Source organism: Tamandua tetradactyla, chromosome 6 (genome assembly GCF_023851605.1).
Source record: "Tamandua tetradactyla isolate mTamTet1 chromosome 6, mTamTet1.pri, whole genome shotgun sequence".
Taxonomy (NCBI): domain Eukaryota; kingdom Metazoa; phylum Chordata; class Mammalia; order Pilosa; family Myrmecophagidae; genus Tamandua; species Tamandua tetradactyla.
The window spans coordinates 152175059-152198126 of NC_135332.1; the positions used below are offsets into that span (position 1 = coordinate 152175059).

The 23068-nt window shown below is 36.4% G+C and overlaps 1 long non-coding RNA gene across 5 annotated transcripts in view; it reads right to left on the bottom strand.

Moving 5' to 3' along the window:
* Positions 1–7484: 7484 nt before the first annotated feature.
* LOC143688954 (uncharacterized) overlaps positions 7485–23068 on the bottom strand; it is a 214577-nt gene continuing 198993 nt past the window's right edge. For all 5 annotated transcript variants that reach the window (XR_013178414.1, XR_013178415.1, XR_013178412.1 and 2 more), the window contains 2 exons: positions 8236–8367; positions 7485–7615 (listed from right to left, as the gene is read on the bottom strand). This is a non-coding gene — a long non-coding RNA (uncharacterized LOC143688954). The remainder of the gene's footprint in view (positions 7616–8235; positions 8368–23068) is intronic.

Genomic DNA, 23068 nt, shown 5'->3' on the forward strand with positions numbered 1-23068 from the left:
AGTGCATGGAACCTTTGTAGAATCTTATATAATGCCCTAAGTGCTCTTTAGAGTTGACAGGAAAGGTCTTAGTTGGAGTTTGGCAAACTATGATAGGTAGCAATGTCTAACAGAAGTTTGCATAAGAGTGAGTTCCAGAGTACCTCTCAACTGTATTTGAACTCTCTTAGCCACGGATACCTTATTTGTTACACATTTCCCCCCCTTTTGGTCAGAATGGCACTGTTGATCTCATGGTGCCAGCACCAGATTTATCCCTGAGAATCATTTTCCATGCCGCCAGGGAGACTTTCACCTTGGCTGTCACATCCCACGTAGGGGGGAAGGCAATGATCTCACTTGCAGAGTTGGACTTAGAGAGAGGCCACATCTGAGCAACAAAAGAGGTCCTCTGGAAACCTTAGGCATACATGTAGGTAGGCTAAGCTTTTCTACTACATACATATGCTTCACAAGAGCAAGCCTCAAGATCAAGGGCTTGGCCCATTGATTGGGTGTCCCTAGTGTTTCACACAGTATCAGGGGTTTCCCCAGTGGTAAAGTTTGATAGTTGCATATTTTTTCTCCCATCCCTCAAGGGAAACATTAGGTTTTATATATGGTAAAAGAATAAATTCTTTTTAAAAAACTCACAAGCACTGAACCCTAAGTTAAGCCATGGACAACTATAACATATTATGTGCTTTCATCAGCTGTAGCAGTTGTATTAGCACCTTTCACACAAATGCAAGGTGTTAATAATAGCGTGGTATATGGAAATCCTGTAATTTATACATGACTGTTCTATAAACCTGCAACTCCTGTAATAAAGAAAAAAAAAAAAGAAATAGGGGCTCAGAAATGTTAGATAACTCATCCAAATTATGCAGCTAATATGTGGCAGAAGCAGAATTCCTCTTCTAAGCTAGGTCTTCCAACTCCAAATCTAGTGCCTTTTCCATTGCATCACACACGTACCAAACAGGTTGTCAAAATATCTTCATTGTAACCTATACTCTGTAATCTAGGACCTGCTACCAAGAAAAGTCCAGGATATAAGAAAAATGTTCCCAGTAAAGAGAAGACACATGGGCAAATAGCATATATGAAAATTCTCCAGTTGAGACCCAAGATTCAAAAGGAATCATAGCGGCAATATTTAGCTAAGAAGGGAACCCAGAAAAATTTTCTGTTCTCATCTCCAGGTTCAACTCATCTTGTATGTAAAGTGAGTAAACACTTGGCACCTACATGTGCAACTTAGAATAATGAGAAGTCCTCACTGCCTGTCCCTATGTACATTCTGCACTTATGTGGCATAGTAAGCATTGTGTGCCTGGGAAAGTATTAACTACTTTCATATGCATTATTTAATATAATCCTCACAATAAAGTACGATTTTCTACATTTTTAAGATTATCTGAAGAAACCAATGTTTAAAATAGTGAAATACCTTGTCCAAGTTCACATGACTAAACGTCACCTGCTCTGAACCATAATATTATAATCTTCCTCTTCAAATTCTAGTCCTTTCCCTGGATTTCCTGAAACATTTATTACATCTGCTCATTTAGTTCATTTTCATGCTGTCATCACTATTGGCCTTTCAGTGCACTTTACTTTACAGCAGCAAACCTCCTGATCAGCTCCATTTATTTAACCTTTTCTCTACTGATGTTAGATCTTCGCTCAGTGAATGAATGAATGAATGAATCACCTTTCTCTCCATTCAACAGAATGCTTTCTCTAGAAATATTGTCTAATGAAAGAGGTCCTTGAATCCTTCTCCTCTACAAACAATTGTCCACACATTTGAAATGAAAAGAAGTATTTCACTCATTTATTGTAATGAGCACATTTTGATTCATAGACATTCTCACACTTGGACAAAATATATAAATTAATCTAATGTTTCTTTGATATTTGAACATCTTATTCATTTTATCTTTGAGTTATAAGTTCTAAGCGCTGATAACTGTTTCTGATAAGGCAATTTGGTACAAAGCCCATCAGAGGCCCCCTCATAGGTTGATGCTTAATAAATACTCCAAATGGCAAACAAGAGCACATTTACCTCATTGGCAGAAACCCAATGGCACTGATCTATTCATTAAACAAATATTTATTTGACAACTATTATATTTAAAATTATTTGCTAAATGCTCATGTGTTCTAAAGTGAAGCATTACTTAAACCCATCTGCTTATTTCCTTGGTTTCTTTTTAAGTTGGGTACAATCACAAATAAGTCTGGAGACCCTGGGTTTCTTCCTTTCTACTGAGGGGATTGATTGGGTTAGATGATTCCCAATGTCCCTTCTAGTTCTCTAGGTCTGTGATTCAATGTGATTACATCACTCCCCAAATTTAGAAGGTGTAGCTCTTAACTTTCCAAATGTGATATAGTTTAATCTTCATAGTTACATAACATAAGGAACACTTTCAACATGATACATGAATTACAAGAATGAGCTTGAATGTACTGTGGATTCTCTTAACAGTATTTTGACTTGAGTATAAATGAATCATAAACATGGGGATTATATTTCTCCTAAAATAAACACCCCTGAACTCTTAGATGATATTTTCTTGGCAAAATACATTTAAGATATAATGAAACCCTAGACATTTGAAAATCAGACGATTTGCTGGGAAGAGGATATTCAGTCAAGATCTATACCTATGAGATGAAGGAAGTGCCTTTGGTCTTTCAAACAAAGGAACTCCACGGTTTTTATTCCCCTGATATTAAAATAACAGTATATTTTGGGCTTAATTTATGTCTAGGTCTAAAGCACAAACACCTCACTACTCCCTACATCCACTGAGTGGGCTTCCTTGCCCATGGTTAAATGAATTCCCCTACATTTCTCACTTCTCTGCTGACCATTTCTTTCAGACTTGCTTAACTGGATAATGGCTCTTCCCATAAATCTCCCTGCCCTCTCAAGTGTACTGGCCCTTTCTCCCACACATCACATATTTTAGGATCTCCAGATCACTTTTCGAAGATGACAACTCCACCTCCACGTAAAAAATAAAATAATAATAAAAAAGAGCCCCTGGAACTCTTATCAATTGGCTACCTATTCTTTACCCATTGCAGACATTATCTTTCATCATCTTCCTGGTCACTTCATATGATTCAATACAATCTTTGACACCTGCTAAATCATGTATTTCCTGCTACTCTGAAAATGTTATCTATTGGACAACGCATACAACCCTGAATATATAATCTTTAAATTTGTTACATCCAAAAATTTCCTTTAATCTGCTATCTTTCTCACAGACACACCCAGAAATGCTTCACCTCTGAAATTAGAAATGCCCTTTATTCTCAGACCACAGTTCTCTTCAATTCTATCAGACTACAAATCACATCTTCCTACTTTCTTCCCTAGTAGCCACTGCTTCTTTCTCTGTCCAGCTACATCTTTGATCCATCACTTCAAAACTTCTCCTTCCTTGACACTGCTTGTGCCTATCTGAAACTGTTGTGTGCTCTAGAAAAGCCGTATTCTTTAATCTTGTTTCAATATTGCTGGGTGGGGGTTTTTTAATTAAGTTGTTTCCATGGAGATGTGACCCAATTGTGTCCCACCCAATGTGTCCCACCCAGTTGTGGGTGGGACATGTTAATTAGGTGGTTTCCATGGAGATGTGTCTCCACCCAATCAAGGGGGGGTTGCTTACTGGAGTCTTTTAAGAGGGTACTATTTTGGAAAAAGCTTCAGAGCCCACACAGCCAGACACCTTTAGCAATACAGATGGAAAATGCCCCCAGGGAAGTTCTTTGAAATGAGAAGCCTGGAGAGAAATCTAGCAGACATTGTCATGTGCCTTCCCAGCTGATAGAGGTGTTCCAGACCCATCAGCCTTACTTGAATCAAGGTATCTTTTTCTGGATACCTTAGTTTGGGCATTTTAATGGCTTTAGAACTGTAAACTTGTAACAGAAAAGACTGCCATCTTATATTGATTCCAGTAGCTTTAGCAAACCAAAACAGTGCCCTTGCGAAAATCTTGATACAGAATGAAGTCAACTGGGTTGTGAGTGCTGCTGAGTAAATCACACAACTGGACCATAAAACAATACTGAGCTCTCTGATCCCTTCCCTAACTGCTAATAAGAAGAGAAGTAAATGAGCCACTTGATAAGACTAACCATTCTTCTCTCTTTAAGCCATTTTTCCTTTATAACTCTACTTCTAATCTATTTTCTCAATAGAGAAAATACAGTCCATTTGAGAGGCAGTCCCTCAATTTTCAGAAAGAGGCTGGTGAGAGAGACCAGAATGTCCTCCTATACTTTCCTTCCCTTTACTGGAGTAGAAATTTCCTCTCTTCAATGGAAAAAGTGGCATTTATTGTTTTTCATCTTTCAATTTTCCCAGGAACCTGTGAGCCCTTGATGGTCAGGGACAAGTCTTTCTAGTTTTCCTTTGTAAATTTAACTACCCAGCTCAATGACTAACACAGAGTAGGGGTTCAGACAATACTCAGTGAAAGAACAAATAAGTGACTAAGTCATTATCATTAGGGAATTTCTGACAAATATATTTGTGATTTGAAATGTCCATCTAATTGCTTCAGTTGAGTGCTTGATATATGTGGAGACCCAGCTTGTGTTTCAGAGAATGCTCTCAAACCATTTTCATGTGACTTTGGTTTTAATATAACTCAAAATATACTTTGCCAAGTATATTTCTCCATTGACTTAAAGCATAAGACTTTTTCAGGGGAAATTTAATCCTAATATTTATGATTCATTTACATGTAAGTCATCAAAAGACCACTGAAAGAATCCCATTTGGCAATTTAACTTTGTGATTCCCTAAGTGGATAAGTGTTTGCATACTTAAGACAAAATTATTATTTGACCTTAATTATTTAATAAGTGTCTGAATTTTACAGTTTTGTGTCTTTTGTACAGACAAAGCCATAATCAAACTAAAATATACTCTGATTTTAGGATACTTCAGTCTTGATATTTGGGCTAACGTTATTGTATAAGAGAATTGAAACAACAAATAAGAAGTCAGAAACATTCTTTCAAATACAGGTTCATCTATTGATTAATGTATGATCCATGCAATTCATTCATTTCTTTTTTTTTTTTTTTTTTTTTTCGCACATGGGCAGGCACCAGGAATCAAACCTGGGTCTCTGGCATGGCAGGCAAGAACTCTGCCTGCTGAGCCACCATTGCACTGCCCCATGCAATTCATTCTTAATAGAGAAAAATCCTTTTATCGACTTGGTGGTTTTTACTATTCCTGATCATTTTTAAATAAACCTATCATCAGTCTCAAGAGAAAAATAGCCTTGTTTTGAAAATGAAAAACATGAACACTAAACATGGCTAAGACCTTAAATAGATGCAAGAATGGAGTAAGAGATTATTTTCTGGACTTTTGTTTTTCTTGTTTCTCTGAGTACTTTCCATGCCACTCTGACCTCATGTCTTCCCTTTCTCCTTCTCACTCACATTGTTCCAGCCGTACCAACACTGACCTTGACAATTCAAGCTCCTTCTCTCTCCAGGGCCATTTGTGTTCCATCTCCTGGAATTTCTGTCTCAAGATTGTCACAGGGCTCATTTCAGTTAAGTTTCTCTTCCAATGTCACCTTGTAAGAGAGGCCTTCCCTGAATCTTAGACAAAATAGCCATTTCCTCCCATTTGATCATTCTCTTTTCTCCCTAGCTTATTTCTTATAACATTCATGAATAATTTCACTACTTTGATTTGTTAAATATACTTATTTACTTGCCCAACTGTCAGATTTCCCCAGAAAGGTAGGGATTATAGCTTTTTTAGTATTTACTGTATTACCAAATTTTTGAATAATTGAATAATGAATCTTCAATGTTAGTATTTAGATAATTCTTTTGCTACTTCACCTTACCGAGTTCTGTAACATGCCATGGGGAAAACAAACTGTGTGTAAACATTTCTAAGAATGAAGGAAAGAAATAAGTCAATGGAATTTACTCTCAAATGAGGAGCTAATGTTTCTCAATTTTGCTTCACATACAGTCCCCAAATATTCATAGGCTTAGGATTAGACAAAGCAAAGGAAATGCTTTTTTTTTTTTTGCTGTTTGGATAGAGAAACAAGGGAAGGATAATATTTGGACTACTGGCTGTATAAATAATAGATGCTATAGTCTGGATATTTACTGACTATAAATGAAAACTCTATTGCTAATTAAATTCAGCAATATAAATTGCAGTTTCACCCAGACAGCATGTTCACATTTTAGAGTAGAAAGGAAATATTATTCACATCTAAAAATCACTATTTTTTTTTCAAAATAATAATAGGATGATGGTAGAAACTGGCTGTGGATGGGATGGGGAAGGCAGAGAGGTTACAACTATTTTGTCTTAAAATTTTATCTAATCTGTTTTTATTAGCATCTAAATAGATAAAGTAACAACATCCATCACTCTTGAGCATTTACTATGTTCCTTGAGCTTTACGTGCTAAGTGCTTTTTGTATATTATTCTATTTAATCCTCACACTGAACAAGAAAACCAAGACTCCAAAAGGTTATGCAACTGCTCAAGATTACTCTAATTTGTTCTCAGGGAGTTTGGCCTCTTGACCATTCTGCGGAAATGAACAATTTACCAAGTACAAAAACTCTCTTAGGCATAGTTCTAGTTTGCTAGCTGCTGGAATGCAACACACCAGAGACAGATTGGTTTTTAATAAAAGGGGATTTATTTTGTTAGTTCTTCAGAGGAAAGGCAGCCAACTTTCAACTGAGGTTCTTTCTTATGTGGGAAGGCACAGGATGGTCTCTACTGGCCTTCTCTCCAGGCCTCTGGTTTCCAACAACTTTCCCCCGGGGTGACTTCTTTCTGCATCTCCAAAGGCCTGGGCTGAGCTGCGAGTGCTGAGATGAGGAATGCTGAGCTGCTTGGGCTGTGCGACGTTGAGCTCTCTCATTTAAGCACCAGGCAATTAAGTCAAACATCATTCATTGCAGCAGGCCCACCTCCTGGCCAACTGCAGATGTAAATCAGCAACAGATGAGGGTCACGTACCATTGGCTCATGTCCACAGCAACAGAACTAGGTGCCTTCACCTGGTCAAGTTGACAAGTGAATCTAACTACCACAGGCATCAACACTCCTTCTCCACACAGAGGCGTGGCATTTACGCAGTCAGAGACAATGTGGTAGGATCTCTCAACGCTTTAAAACATATATATATATATATATATATATATATATATATATATATATGTTTTTGCATGGGCAGGCACCGGGAATCAAACCCAGGTCTCCAGTATGGCACGCAAGAACTCTGCCTGCTGAGCCACTGTGGCCCACCCTAAAAAATATTTTTTTTAAAGTGAAAGATGTACATATTATTAGTGTATGTGAGTAACTTAGAAAACCTTAAAAATTAGTATTTCTGAACAGAGAATGGAGGATTGTTATGATGATCAAATCAATCAACACAATTTAAAGAAGTCAAAATGTCTTTCTTCTCGCAGGCCCAGATACAACAGAAAGCACAGGGAGTAGGACGTGGCATTACTGGAATCAGCTGTATGGAGTAAGTTCTTCAAACTCATGTTCAGACCGGGTCTATGTTTTCACCATGTCTGCAGTGGTTTCTGTAGAGATCGATAAGTCCATTTACAATGGTTACCTTATGCCTATCACATACAGGCCACAGCTTGGCATTTGCTATTATGAATATAAAGACTGACAAGTCCAGCCTGTGCTTTGGCCCCCAAAATGGCCTTTGTTTCTAGGGAAATGGCTCTGATTTTCAGCCTAAGAGAGAATGGACAGCTATCCAGAAGACTAAGAACCCAGAGGTATTGTGTTCCTGTATTCTCTATTCCTTGGATGACTTGTGCGATCTGAGTATCAGAGATTCAACTGGAGTATCTCCCATGCTCGTTATTATGACAACTAAGGTTACAATAGAAACAACCAATCGAAGAATTTTCCTGATAACCAACACTGAACCAATAGTTGAGCAGTCTTCCTTGTCTGCTAGGCAACAAAACATACAATTGAACCACATGATCAGACTATCCAATAGGTAAGTGACTAGGGGTCACTTTAGAGCAGCAAGTCCAGTCATGCAAGAACTATAACAATCACACACAAAGAAGCCACTGGTGTCAAGACTATAAGACTCTATTATCATGTCTTTGGTCTGATAGTCATTTTTGGCTATGTCACAGAGACCCAGACAATTCCAGGAAAAGAGCTGAGAACTTACCTCATAATTTTTCTCTTGTTACAATCATTCCTTTGTTTAAGTCTTGGACTTCTTCTTGTTTAATTAAGAAGCAGATGGAATTGTTGCTTTTGTTTTTAGAATATCCAGAAGGAAGAGAAAATATCAGTCCACCTAGTACAGAGGAGAGGAGGATAAAATCAAATATTAAGACTGTTTCTTTAATAATAGGTAGGAAAAGAAACCTGAATTTGTGATCCACCATCTGTTACTGCTTGGGTAGATACTGTCACTTTGGAGAAAATCCCCAGAATCACAGAGTGGCTTAAATTCTCAGGTCCAGAGGGTTCATTTTCTTGGCAGGTTTTTCTTCAAAAAGAATTTGTATGTATGGTTCAGAAGAAAAATAATCTTCTCCTTTCTTCAAAGCTGTGTCAGTTAATTTAGCTCAGTGCTCCATGTAACCAGTCAGGAGACTTCTCTCAAGGATCATTCATATACAACATTATTAATAAAGGGTGGTTAAAATTGAGCTTTAAAAGCAGACTTTTGGTGGTTATGATTTCATAATCCATCCCTTTTCCCAAATGCTTATTGAATTGAAATATCATACATTTGCCCCCAATTTAATAAAATAAATATCAGGGGAATTATTAGTCTATGAAAACTATATCATAACACAAGTATTCCTATTTTAGTAATCTAGGGACTTCACAATTTCAACTCCAAAATCTTTCTCTTAATGCATTACAGGAAAATATATCTTTTCATTCAATTGTTGCAGAGTCCATTTAGTATTTGCTAGATCTTTGGACTCATACCCATGGTAGGTAGCTAGCTAACATATGAAGCTGAATTTAAATAATTATTTTATTTGAGCTCTGTATCAATTATGATGGTCTGCCTATATGAGTGGAGGACCAAAATAATTTTATAAATGAAACTGACTGCATTTCTAGTTTAACCATACAGCTATTTTCTTTTTCCATAGAGAATATAATTTGCTAGATCTGAAATTCTTTAAGTTTGTCCTTTTACCTTTCCTGCCAAATCCCTTTGACTTGAAGTTGCATCTTGGAATGGAGAGCAAGGATTCAATTATCAAGAAGGCAAAGAATCAACCAATATTTAATCTGCTGAAGCTGGAGAATAAAAGAGGAGATGGGAAATTGTATATAAATTATGTCTTTGCCTCTAATGCCTGACTCTCTTAGCACTAAAGGATTTTTCTAGTGTGAAAATGGCAGGCATCAACAGGAGCAGGCAGGCTTTCTGGCTCACCTCCTTCATAATGCAGGCAGCTCTTTTCTGCCTATAGCAGAGATACTTTGTTTTAGTTTAGCTGCTAAGACAAATACCATTCAATGTGCTAACTTAACAATGACAATTTATCTCACAGTTTCAGAGGCTGAAAGGCTTTCTTCCTTCTCATGTTGACAGCATTCTGGTTGGCCAGTAATCCTCGGGTGGTTTAGCTTTACCATCACACAGCAGTGTCCTCTCCTTTCTCTTCCAGGTTCCATTGATTTCTGCCTTCTGGTTCCTCTATTGGCTTTTCTATAACTCCCTCTGATTTCCTTTTGCTTATAAAGGATTCCAGTGACTCAATTAAGGGCCATCCTCATTCAGATTAGCCACACCTTAACTAAAATATCATCTTCAAAGGTCTTTACAAATGGGATCACACCCACCAGACGAGGGGTTAGAAGCTGAACATGTCTTTTGTGGGAGCCAATCCTCAGCACTTTCTGACTCAGATGACTGGTAACCACTGAAATGCTATTCTGAATCTGAGTAGACACAGGAAAGTTTTTTTCTCTTTTTCTGCATCTTAAGCCACAAATACTAGTTTTCTTTCTTAAAGTTCCCTAAATAATATGCCTCAACATGTGGTTATAAAAAATATAGCCTTAGAAAAATATATTGCCCCTGGAGAATCCTCCTGGCATTTCTCTTCCAACTTCTGTTTGTTACTTGAAGGGTTGTGCGAGGATGGTGCACATACCGGAGATGTCTCTTCTCAATCAAACATAAAGATGGGAAGCATTATTTATTTTTTTTTCTGAAAAATCCCAACAATGGGGAAGTCCTTGCTCACTGTAAAAGTACTTCCTTCAAAGTTCTTATGGGAGTAAACTTTCAATACCAGTGATTCTCAAACTATCAGTCTTAGTATAGACATAACTTAGAGCAACAAGACTGTGTGACAGGAATTACACAAAGCCAGAAACACCAGAGCAGTTTCCTGGCAGCTGGAACTTTAATGTCACTTTAAAAACACTTCGGGTATGTTAGGATGGATTGTAAGCACTTTGAGCATCGCTATTATATTTACATAGATTGTTAAATATGGGGGAGTAAGTACTTGTATTACTTATATTTTTTCTTATGCTCTATAACAGCTGTAAGGCTAAAAATTGCACTTTCCTATTCTGAAAATGTTATTCTCCTTACTTGCACAGTCTCTGACATGTTACAGTTTCAAAAACAGAAGTTGGGAGATAGTCAGAAGACAAGCCCTCACCTAGGCTCTGTGTTTATGAAATTCCAAGTTACTAAAGGAGGAGAACTATAATAGCAACAAGGGAAAAGGGTAAGCTTCACCAAGTATTGTACAGGGGCTGTCGGTAGTGGACTCGTGAGTGTGAAAACTTGTGCTTTATTACCACACAGTGTCTTAAGGGATAACAGGGCCATCAATAACAGATGGCAAGGAGCTACAGAAAGATTTAACCCTTAGAATTATGGCCTTGGTAGCTACAAATAATACAAAAGGACTTAACCTTTAGAGTCATGGCCTTAGTACTGCAAGTAAAAAATCGTCATGCCTGTGTGTGTATGTATAAAGCAGTTATGTACCCTTGAAAAGCCATGTCTTTTTCCTGATCCAATCTTGTGGGGGCAGCCATGTTTCTTTTAATCCTGATTCAATATAGTAGGGTGGAAAACCTTTGATTAGGTTACTTTGTGGAGATGTGACATGCCCAATTGTGGGTGTGGCTTTTTTGGTTGATGGAGATGTGACTCCACTCATTGTAGGCGGATCTTGTTTGGTCTACTAGATTTCTTTAAAAGTGGGAACATTTTGGAAAAACTTCAGATGCAGACGGAGAACAGTTGCTTCAGAGCTGACAGACATGCAGACATTTGGAGATGCTTGGAGTGCTGACAGAGAGAGCAGACGCCTAGACACAGATGTTAGAGATGCAGAGCCCAGCAAACGTCACCATGTGCCTTCCCATAAGATGCTAAGCAGACTAGAACCCAGAGCTGTGACCCGGAGGAGCTGAATGAAGGCCTACAGATGCTTACAGAGGAAACTGCTGGCACCAGAAGCTGGAAGCAACAGAACTGGGATAAGGACGGGCACACACAGGCCACATGCCTTCCCATGTGACAGACATTAGCCTTTCTTGAGTCAAGGTATCTTTTCCTGGATACCTTAGTTTGGATATTTTTATGGCCTTAGAACTGTAAACTTGTAATTTTATAAATTTCCTTTTTAAAAGCTGTTTCATCACTTCTCAGCCTTTTAGCTAAAATCAAGTATAAAAGCTGTTCCATTTCTAGTATATTGCATTCCAGCAGCATTTAACAAACTAACACACCATGCTTGACAGATACTGAATAGGATCACTTCAAATAGATCATACTGACTTGAAAAATGGGAATCTCTGTGCCTGTTCTAATAGAAAGAAGTGTCCAGGCTCCAAAAAGCCACATTTTTCTCTCATTTCTTGAATGACCCTAGAAAGGGTGAGTGTCTAAAGAAAATATGATAAAGATGGAATTCCCCATGGTACTGGTAGGATACATAACATTAAAATTATTTAATTAAAATTTTAATGTGAACTGTTTCTGCACCAATGTGTTAAGAGACCACATTCAAACCAACTACATAAGGTAATACATAAGACCTAAGAGAGTCTGAGGGATGACTTGCTCCACAACCAAGGTCCTGCTGATTTATGTTTTCTCTGTGTTTTGAGGGGCTAGGATAAGGCCCAGGCTCTTGATTATCATAAACTCTCTCATAAGCAGCCAGCATCAGCAAGCTTTTGAGAGGCAATAATTGAGCCAGCTTAACAGCTAGGTTTCAGAGGGGGTTTCTGTCCATGAATGTGGGGAGGGCTAATGACTCAGGTGTTATCCACGTCTCGGAGGAAGTAAATTAATAGATAAGTTATTAAGCCTGGGACCCAAGCAAAAATAATACAGTGATCCAAGCTGGAGCCAAACTAAGGGAATCTATTCTCAGGAAAAAGATAAAACTTGCTGAATGGAATAGGGTATGAGATCAGAGTCTGACTCACAACACTAGTTAATGGAAATTTAGCCTCAGAATGTTGGTTTTCAATTCTTTCCACCTCAAGTCAGGACTGAGTAGATGAAGAGCAAGGAAGAGCCACGGAGCAGGACATTCAATTGTGAACCAAAAAGCCTCTGACAGCCAGACCAAACACCTTTACTTCAAGAGAGGATAAAATCTGCAATTCCTTGCCCTGGAATTTACTTACCTAAATGTATGATGGGCCTAATTAGGTTAGATTTTCTGGTTATTTTTTGGCTGACTCTGAAAGATCCCATCACCTCAAGAAAACATGTTTCTCTCAGGCCCCAGAATATAGAATAAAGGATTCTGTAGAATGGAGTGGCAGTGCCTGAGAAGAAAATTTCTTACATATCTGATACCACCAACTCCTACAGCATCATTCTGGAGTAAGCTTAATCTCATCTCCTTCAGGCTCTCACCTCCACTCTGTTCCTTCAAATGGAAAGGAACTGCTACTATCCTCCCCTCCTTCCTCTTCTCTCACTCTACAGTGCCTTTTTCCTGCGGAAAAGCAGGTTTCCAAAGCAATCAGACCATTTTATACTTCCAACAATATAGGAGAGCTCTGATTGCTTCATTCTTACCAACATTTGGTGGTGTCAGTCTTTTTAAATTTTAGTTCTAATGCACTAGAGGAGGACTTTGGAACCAGGATTCTGGCTCGGGCTGTGTCAACAAGCAACAAAAATGAAAATAACTATTAAGGTTATGTGGTCTTGCATAAGAGATGTAAATGGCGATGCCTCTGTTATCTCATCCATCTAACTGGCATAATAGAAATTCCTTCTAATGCCTCAGCTGTGGTTTTCAAAGGGTTTTTAGGAAATTCAAACGAGATATTCTATGAGTCTTTTTACATTTTTAAAATAAATATAATTTATACACATTGAAATGTACAGATCTTACTTACATGTATAGTTGGTTAAATTTTGACAAATGCATTTATCCATGTAGCCCATATATATATATATCATTTCCATCAACCCGAAATGTTCTCTCAGGACTGTCCACTCTTATTCAGTCTTGCCACATCACCACCACCCCCCAAAACCCAGATCCAGATGTCATCACCTTCTAAATTCCTTCACCATAAATTGACTGGACTCTCATAGAAGATATGTTTTTATGTCTAACTTTTGTGCTCAGTATAATGTGCTTGAGATTCATGGATGTTGTAGCATATATCAGCATATTTTATTGCTGAATTATGAAATGCCATAGTTTATTTTCCTGTTGATGGACACTTTAGTTGTTTCTATTTTTTTTGCCACTAAAAATAATGCTACTATAATAAACATTCTTGTACAAGTCTTTTTTGTGACGATATATTTTCATTTAACTTGGAATACATAAAAGTGGGACTGCTAGGGCAGAAGATCAACATGTATTTGATATCAAAGGAAACTGGTAAACAGTTTTCCCAAGTCATATAATTTTACACTCTCTCCAATAATGTAGGGGAGCTCTGTTTCCTCTACATTCTTCCCAACACTTCGTGTGTCCACATTTTTTTATTTTAGCCATTCTAGTGGATATAAACTGCTATCTTGTGATATAATCTGCATTCTTCTAATGACTAATGAGGTTGGAGACTTTTTCATAAGATGAGTGGTTATTTATCTACCTTCCTTTCTGAAGTATCTGTTGAAGTATTTTTTCCTTCTTTTGCTGGGTTTTTAAGTCTTTTTTTTGCATGGGCAGAAACCGGGAATCGAACCTGGGTCTCAACATGGCAGGCAAGAACTCTGCCTACTGAGCCACTGTGGCTCACTTGTTATGAGTTCTTTATATATTCTAAATACATACAATTCCTGCATAATCAACAATATAAATATGATATATATATTATAAATACTTTTTCCAAGTTTGTATCTTGCCTATTTTCTTAACAGTGTCTTTTACTGAACAGAAGTTTTCAATATTGTTGAAATCTCAATTAACATTCTTTCTTTTATAGATGGTGTTTTCTTTGTTCTAAGAAATCTTTGCCTAAACTAGGACTGCAATAACACTCTTCTTTGTTTTATTCTAGAAGATTTATAGCTTTAGATTTTTTGTTTAGAACTGTGAGTCCTTTCAAATTTTATTATTTTTTTTCTGAATTGAGTTAGGAATCATGGTTCATTTTTTCAGACAGAAATCCAGTCATGTTAGTTTCTTTTGTAGAAAAAAATTCATTTCCCCATTGGACTGCTTTGGGGACTTTGTTAAATATTAATTAACCATATAAGTGTTGCTCTATTTCTGGACTCTATTTTGTACCAGTGATCTATTTGTCTATCCTTATGCTACCACATTATCTTGAATGCTGTAATTTTATGTTTGGCAATCAAGGTGGTACAGGTCTTCCAATTCTGTTTTTCTTCTTCTTTTTTTTTATTATCTTGGCCATTCTGTGTACTTTGCATTTCATATAAATTTTAGAATCAGTTTGTCAATTTAATAGAATCTTGGCCTGATTTTTTACTGGGATAGCCCTGAATCTACATTTACTTGGGTATGAATCTTTTTTTTGAAATGTATTAAGGAAAATATTGATAAAAGACATTACTATTAATGTTATTCCAACTGTGGAATACCAGCCACCACTGAATTGAGAAGAATCTAAAATTCTGATTGGGGCATATGACCCAAGTTCCCAGACTTTATTGATTAGTCTATATATCCATAAGTTCATCAGAAGTTTAAAAATGAATGGAACTCAGTTAATGGTACAATCCTAACAAGGGTTTAATGGATCTGCCCAACATACTACTAAGGATGACACTTAGAAAGCTTGCAAAGTTGGACAGTCCCTGTTAGAAAAAAATACCCGAAGTCTTCACATACAAAATAGATTGCACAATAATAAAGCTGTGCAAACAAAACAGGGATGAATCAGTAGGATACTACCGAGAAAGATTAGAAAATATTTTTGGCCAACATTCAGGACTCAAAATAAATGGATATACAGTAGTAGAGCTTTTCTAGTCATCCTGCAAATTGCCTAACCACCCTCCCCCAGCCCCCAAAATGTGATCTAGTTAAAAAGCATAAGTTAGAAGGGAAAATTGCCCTTACCTCAGAACTCCATCACTTAGCTGAAAAGTTGGAAAGAATATTAAAGCATAAACATGCTCACCATGCTAGAAGGCTGATGGCTCTAAAGCTTCAGCAATTACAGTCATAAAATGACAAAATCCAACCTGAAAAGTCCAGGCTTTTATTACATAAAAATATTTGTCTTTTTTGCAAACAAAAATAACACCAGAAAAAAAGACTGCCCCCTATTAAAGCAAAAGATACACCCAGCCCATCTGAGAAGAGACTTGACAGGCTACTCTTTGCTTCCACTGACTTCAGGGACAACAACCACCCTGGTTAGCTAATAGAAAATCTTATTCTTTCTTAACTGACACTGGAGCTACCATGTCAACAATAAATCCTACCACAATTTCATAAGCTCTTCCTCAAAGTAATGAAATAATATAAGTGGTAGGTTTAATCAAATCCAAAAAGTTCCATTATCCAAACCTCTTATCACAATAATAGGGTCACTAAATGATGAAAACTCCTTTCTGCTTTGTGAGATGTCTCCAGCAAATCTTTTGGGGAGAGATCCTTTTACAAGGTGAAACTGTAAATTAGATTTTACACTGGAAGAAATAATGTTAGAAATTCCATTTCACCCAGTGCCTACATGCATGGCACAAGCCTGACTGGACGTTCCTTCTGGAAAACTATTAGCTAATTTGGATATTTTTGACCTACTTCCCAAAGTATCAAATAATCTTGGGGCAAAAATTGCCACTGATGTTGGACACATCAAAGGGCTATCTCTATAAAAACACAAATTCATCCTTACAGGCCTTTACCTATAGAGCCCAAAAACAGAAAATAAGCTAACTACAATTGTTGAGGAATTGATAAATCTCATTATTCCTTGCACTAGACCTTGTAACAACCCTAGCCATGCTGTCAAAAAGCCCAATGGATTAGGCTACCACTTTGCACAAGATCTTAGAGCAATGAACAAAATAGTCATCACCCAACTACCTATCACCTGTAGTTTCTAACTCCAAAAGATTACTAGCCCAGATTACAAAAAACACCAGGTATATTCAGTTATTGATCTTCATAATACCTTTTTCAGTAAACCTGTTCATCCAGATAGTCAATATATGTTTGCCTTTACCTGGAAGTGCCAACAGTATACCTGGACAGTCATGCCTCAAGGGTTCACTGAGGTCCCTTCCTATTTCCAGCAAACACTTCAACAAGATTTAAAAAATTTATAATTCCCTAATGGGTCTGCACTCCTCCATTATATATGCTAACTCATGGCTTTGCTCAGATTCTTGACATCAGGATTCTTTATATTTATTTACCCAACTTGCATTAAAAGGACATAAAGCACCCAAAGACAAATTACAACTTGTTAAACAAAAAGTCCTTTACTTTGGTCTTGAATCAGCCTCTGAAGTTTTATCATTATCCCCCAAATGCCTCAAAACAATTCAGACTTTCCCCAACCTGTAATGAAAGGATGGCATAGAAGATTTGGGGAATCTGCCAGCTACTGCCACCAATGGGTCCCAAATTCTCTCTCAGTTGGCTGCTCCTCTCTATAAATTAACTAAACCCTCAGACCCGGAACTATTAGAGTAGGAAGAATAACTTGAATTGGCTATTATCTAATTAAGATAAGACTTAGTACCACCCCAACTTTAAGATTGCCTAATTACATTACCCTTTTAACTATTTGGGTATGAAAATCAAAATCAAGCATTGGGAGTTCTCATTCAAAAGCCTGGAAGTCAATAGAGACCCATAGCTTACCACAGTCATCAATTGGATTCAGTAGCAAAAGCATCCCCAGCTTGTTTAAGGGCAATAGCTGCTATTGCCAAATTAGTTGAAACATCAATTGATTTAGTCCAAGGCTACACCGTGCAGTTAGAAGACCCACATACTGCCTACTAGCTTTTAATTTCACAGAAGACTCAGCATGTCAGCTAGAAGATTGACTTCATATGAAATTTTATTGCTTTTTCCTTCAAATAGTCATTTCCATAGCTTCAATGTTTTAAACCATGCAACAGTGTCTGCCCTTCCTGAAGAAAAAGAAACCCATGACTGTAATAGTGTTTCCTGAATTATTTTTCTCACAACCAGATTTCTATGAAACCCCTTTGAAAACCCAGACTTCATATTTTTTTTTTTGTAGATGGACCTTATCTTAAGACATAAACAGGAAAATATTGAGTAGGTTATATAGTAATCACTACTACAGAACTAATTTAAAATCAATCTACTCATGGATCACCAAAGCTCAACAATCTGAGTTTAAAGTTTTAACTAGAACATGACATCTAGTAAAAGGGAAATCTATTGATATTTATACTGATAGTAGACATGCATTTGGAGTAGATCTTGATTTTGGAATGTTATTGAAACAATGGGGTTTTCTGACCTCACTGGGAACCCCAATAAAAAATGACAAACAAGTAGCTGAACATTTACAGGTAATATTATTACCTGAGAAAATATCCACAATAAAAATAGAAGCCCATATTCACAAGACTGAGCCAGAATATAAGAGAAATGCATTAGCTGATAATTATGCAAAACAAGAAACTCACAAATTAAACCAAACCAACAGCAAAACTTTGTATTATGAATAAAGTCCCTCATAAAACCAATCAGAAAGAATTAGTGTAAAAGAAAACTACAACAGAAGAATTAGCTAAGTATCAATGTCAACCTCTGAATTTGAAAAGATGACTATCAATAACAGGGAAAGAAAAATAGTTAAGTTTTGGAATAGTTTGTATGCTCTCTGGATGAGTTGAAGCATTCCCCTGCCAGAGGGCAGATGTAACTACAATGGCTAAGAAACTATTGGAAAACTTATTTCCCACTTGGAAAGTTCCCTTTGAACTCTCTAGTGACTGTGGCTTATTTCACTGGTCAAATAATTAAAGAATTTTGCCCAGTCATTCATTTTTATCAATATTTACATTGCTCTTACCCTCCTCAGTCCTCTGGTCAGGCTGAAAGAACAAATGGCATTCTAATATTAAAATTGGTGAAACGATCAATCTCTAGATGTACCTTGGCCTCAAGTTCTGCCACTGGCATTAATGACCATAACATCTATTCCATCTGGCAGACACCATTTAACCCCATATGAAATCATTGCCAGGCATCCTATGGACCTGGGTGGAAGGATTGCCCCAGATGACCCAAACAATGACAAACAAGACCTTCCCCAACATTGTAAGGGATTGGTGGAATACACTCAAACTCATATTCAACAGGTCCAATAGGCCTTTAGAGATCCTCCAATACTGAACAAATTGTCTCACAATCTATAATCTGCTGATTTGTACTTTGGAAAAGAAAAACTTGCCTTGAGCGTTGGTGGAAAGGACCTTAACAGGTTTTGCTAACTTCTCACACTGCTGTTAAATTACAGGGAATAGATAGAGCCTTAGGTCCATATCTCCCAGTTAAAACAGGTACCACTTCCAAATCAGTTATGTGAGACTGTGGCTGATTCAAAATTAAAATTTACTAGAAAGAATCAGAAGCAGGCATCTTCAGAGGTGAACAACTTTCCCAAGAACAAGTAGATGACATCATGAGGTAGCTTTCACCCAAGATGATCATGAAACAAGATCTCATTGGGCCTTATTTTCCTTACATAGTTCTTACAGTTACAACAGTAACTTTTATTTTTATAAGACTAGTATTCCTTTCTATAGGTATACATTTCCCTCCTTGCTTACACACAGGTTTGGCTACTCATCCTTAAACAAATAGGGAAAATTGCCCAATAAAGCATTTTGGTGGTTAGAGGTAATCCCCAGAAGAGATAAAACAGGAAAAAATATATATACTATGTAAAATAATAAGGGTGAAAAATAAACTTAAGCATGGAAAATGGAAAACAAAAAATATTAAATAAATGAAAATAAGTCCTATTTAACCCAAATAATAATAACTGGAAATGAGTTAAGCTCATTGATCAAGATGCAGATATTCAGACTGGATTAAAAACAATCGAGGAATGTGACAAAATTATAAAGTGCTTTCCCCTCTGCCCCTCAATGAGGATGTAGTGAAGAAAAGATCCCATTTTTAACACTTCACTATCCATAGCTTCCAAATTCCGCTTACTCCTTTCACCTTGGCCCTACATGTAGGCAACTTGAAAAGGAAAACCTACCCACAGCCTCCATCCCTTGGAGGCTGAAGAAATTTCAAACCAGACAAGTCCTTCTGAAGCCCCACCCAGGCCCCACCTCCTTACCATAATAAAAACTGAAGTTGTCCCCAACCCCCACACCCTTGTTTCATTCCCAACTGACCTAGAGCTCCTCTCTTTGGTGAGTCTTTTTGCTGTTTACTATGTGATTAATACACTTTATGTTTTATCTAATGAACCTAAATATCATTCCTTCTGGCATCATAAATTACTGGTGCACAAGGGATGCAGGGCACCCAAATAAAACAGAGGTCTTCTTGACTATCCTGGCAATCTGTTTCACCTTGATTGCTTATTTTTCAGTAGCACTTATCACCATCTGCCAGACTGAATATTTTAATTTCATTCTATTTTCTTAATTATTATCATATTTTCTTTATTATTATTAGCTGTTTCTTTTCCTACGAAAATATATATTTCTTAAAAAAAGATTGTCACCTTTCTGTTTATTTTTTTACATCTACAGTAATGGTTGACACCCAATTATATTTGTTGAATGCAAGTGAAAAGGTTATGCAGGGTCAATATAAACCAAAAGAAAGTCTTAGAAGGAATTTTAATATTAGGGAAAAGTAAGATTTAACTTAAAAAAATCACAATGGACAAAATGAAAAGTTACAAACTGATAAAACAGACATACAAAAGATCAAGAAGATGTGACAGTCATGAATATTTATACATGATATTGATAATATGATCTTAAAATATATCAAACAACAACTAAATGAACTGCTGAAATAAATGAACATTAGCAATGCCCATTTATGGAGCATACCATAGCTCTCTTTAAAACTAATATATTGAACGGATGAAAAAAAGGACAAAACTGTCAGTTCTCTTGAAATAAATCTATATCTGTAAATGCAATTATAATTAAAATCCAAGCAGAATTGTTGGATGAAGCTTGATGACAAATATAAATGGAAAATAAATGTATAGAAATATTTAGGACAATTTTGGAAATGATTAAGACCCACCCTGCTCCACCTTTTCCATTAGTTCTGCTTATCATCATGTTGGTTTATCCATCTGGACTTAGATTTTATTTCAATTAATTGCATTGCTTAGAATCCTACTAGTCCCTTAACTCTGTTTAAACATCTTCACAGTGGGTGAAGGGGCAGCAGCAGGCAACCTATACTTAGTTTACTATCTGATCCTTCCCTTTATAACCATTATTGATAAGGTAATTGTTCATGCCCACATGTCTATAAACTTCTCATTCTATGATATAGAAGGGAAATCCTTTCTTCCCTTCATAGAGTATGAAATTTTAAAAATACTTGCAGACACGTTTAAAGATAGATATATAGACTAAGTGGACTCAATTGACAAGATCCATGCCTCTACCCACAACAAACTTTTTCTGGACACAGCTCCTTCCAATCTCCAGGCTGAGAATAGAGCACATGGTGTTCTACTCTTTCTAGTCTGAGTTCTCTGGGTTCTTTATGAATCATAGAAGAGTAAGGAAAAAGCTCCTTGCTTTAGTAAACAAAACGCTCCATCACTGAATCTCTACCTAATTCTCTCCCCTCTTACCTCACTCTCTCACAACCATAAATACCTTGTTGTTGATAGTTCCTTGATCCCATCTGTAAATTGAAAGGGTTTTATTATGTTATTTCACAGTTTAATCTTCCATCATTCTACATCATAACCATGTGTGGTGAACACATGGAGCTCATGAGACAGATTTAGTTTTATCTTTAACATGGTTTTAGCCATAGGTCTAAGTCTCTAAGTCTAATAAGTACAAAATTGGTTGGTGAAATAATTGATAATGATAAATAAAACATCATTTTATTGTGAACATAAATTTGTATCTGCTAATTATTCCTGTCTTCAGGTTTTGCCTCCCATCCAAACTAATTTCAAAGGCCTCGTGCTATGTCTCTTTACCACACCCAGAACATAAGCATAATACACAAACTATTTCATGAAAAGCAAAATATTTTAGCAAAGGCTTAATCCATAAATATACTCAGCATATATTAAATTTTGAAGCAGCTCCACTATAGCTTACAAACATTCAATCCAGGTTTTTATGAAAGACCTTTTATTCCCTTCCTGTAACAGGCTATTGCCAATGCTTCATTGATTATTATCAAATCTTGGTGTTATTTCTAGTTTCCTAAAAAGCAGATTCCTCATTTAAAGACTTTGTCTTTGAAGACAGTCACAATTGTTGGATAGTGGATACAATTTTTTGCTGTCTTATTTTAAATTTCTGGTATGTGTTTGAAAATAGACTGAGCATAACTAAATAAGAGATTGAAAAAACAACAGAAACAAGCAGAATCTCTCTTATAGTTATAATACCAATTCCCACATATGGATGTAGTTTTATTTAAAATTTAAAGCTATTAAAAGCAAAACTAGGATCATTCACGGTATTTAGAAGATGACTCAGGACCACCGCAGAAGAATAACCACACAACCTCTTTAAATCCTCCGAAGCAGAAAAATTTAAATAATAATCTTAATAATCCTATAAAGGACAAATGCTAAATTTATAATGAAAATTCAGAGCTAAAAGCAAAACCAACTAGATTGATGCTGTAGCTTCTGTATTAACAATACTGTTTTTAAAAGTCATATATTTAATTACAAATCAATATTAGGTTTCTTTTGCAGTTCTGTGCTAATTTTTTCTGCATTCAGCTCACAAACTTAAAAAGATTTGGGCATTCAGGATTTTTGTAGTTATTTCCCATCACCAGGTGCTTTGAATTAGGGACGCTGAATTTTGTACTCTTCTTTTAAGAATAGCTGCTTCTATATTGCCATCAGGTACTCAAACATAATCTGACTAATTTATTCCTGGGTAGCTTTCCCACTTTATTCTATGGTTGTATAAAAGCATGTTGCTATTTCTCACTTGTTCTTCCTAAGAATCATTCTTTGCTTGAGGGAAAACAGAAATTGAAGTCTGAATGCTTTAGTTATTTTAAATGTAATTCTTCTTGTTAATGAAGAAGAAAGTGTGAAAGTCTTACAAAAACTAAAAATAATCTATCTACTGTGTTAAATTTATCTTTCTTTTAATTTATCAGATAAGTATCCGAGATTTTCTTTTCAATTATATCCAAAATATTTCCAAAGAGCAAAATGAAAGTTAAAATCAACATTCTCTTAATATTAGTCTTATGACCTCAGGCATAAGAAAATGAAAACTCTATGTTTATTTCATAATATTTTATTCCTCTTTCTTTTCCCTCTCAAGCTTTGACCTACTTTTACAACGAATTTTTAGCTAACCATTTTCGTTTCTTTGAAATATTTTCCTATAA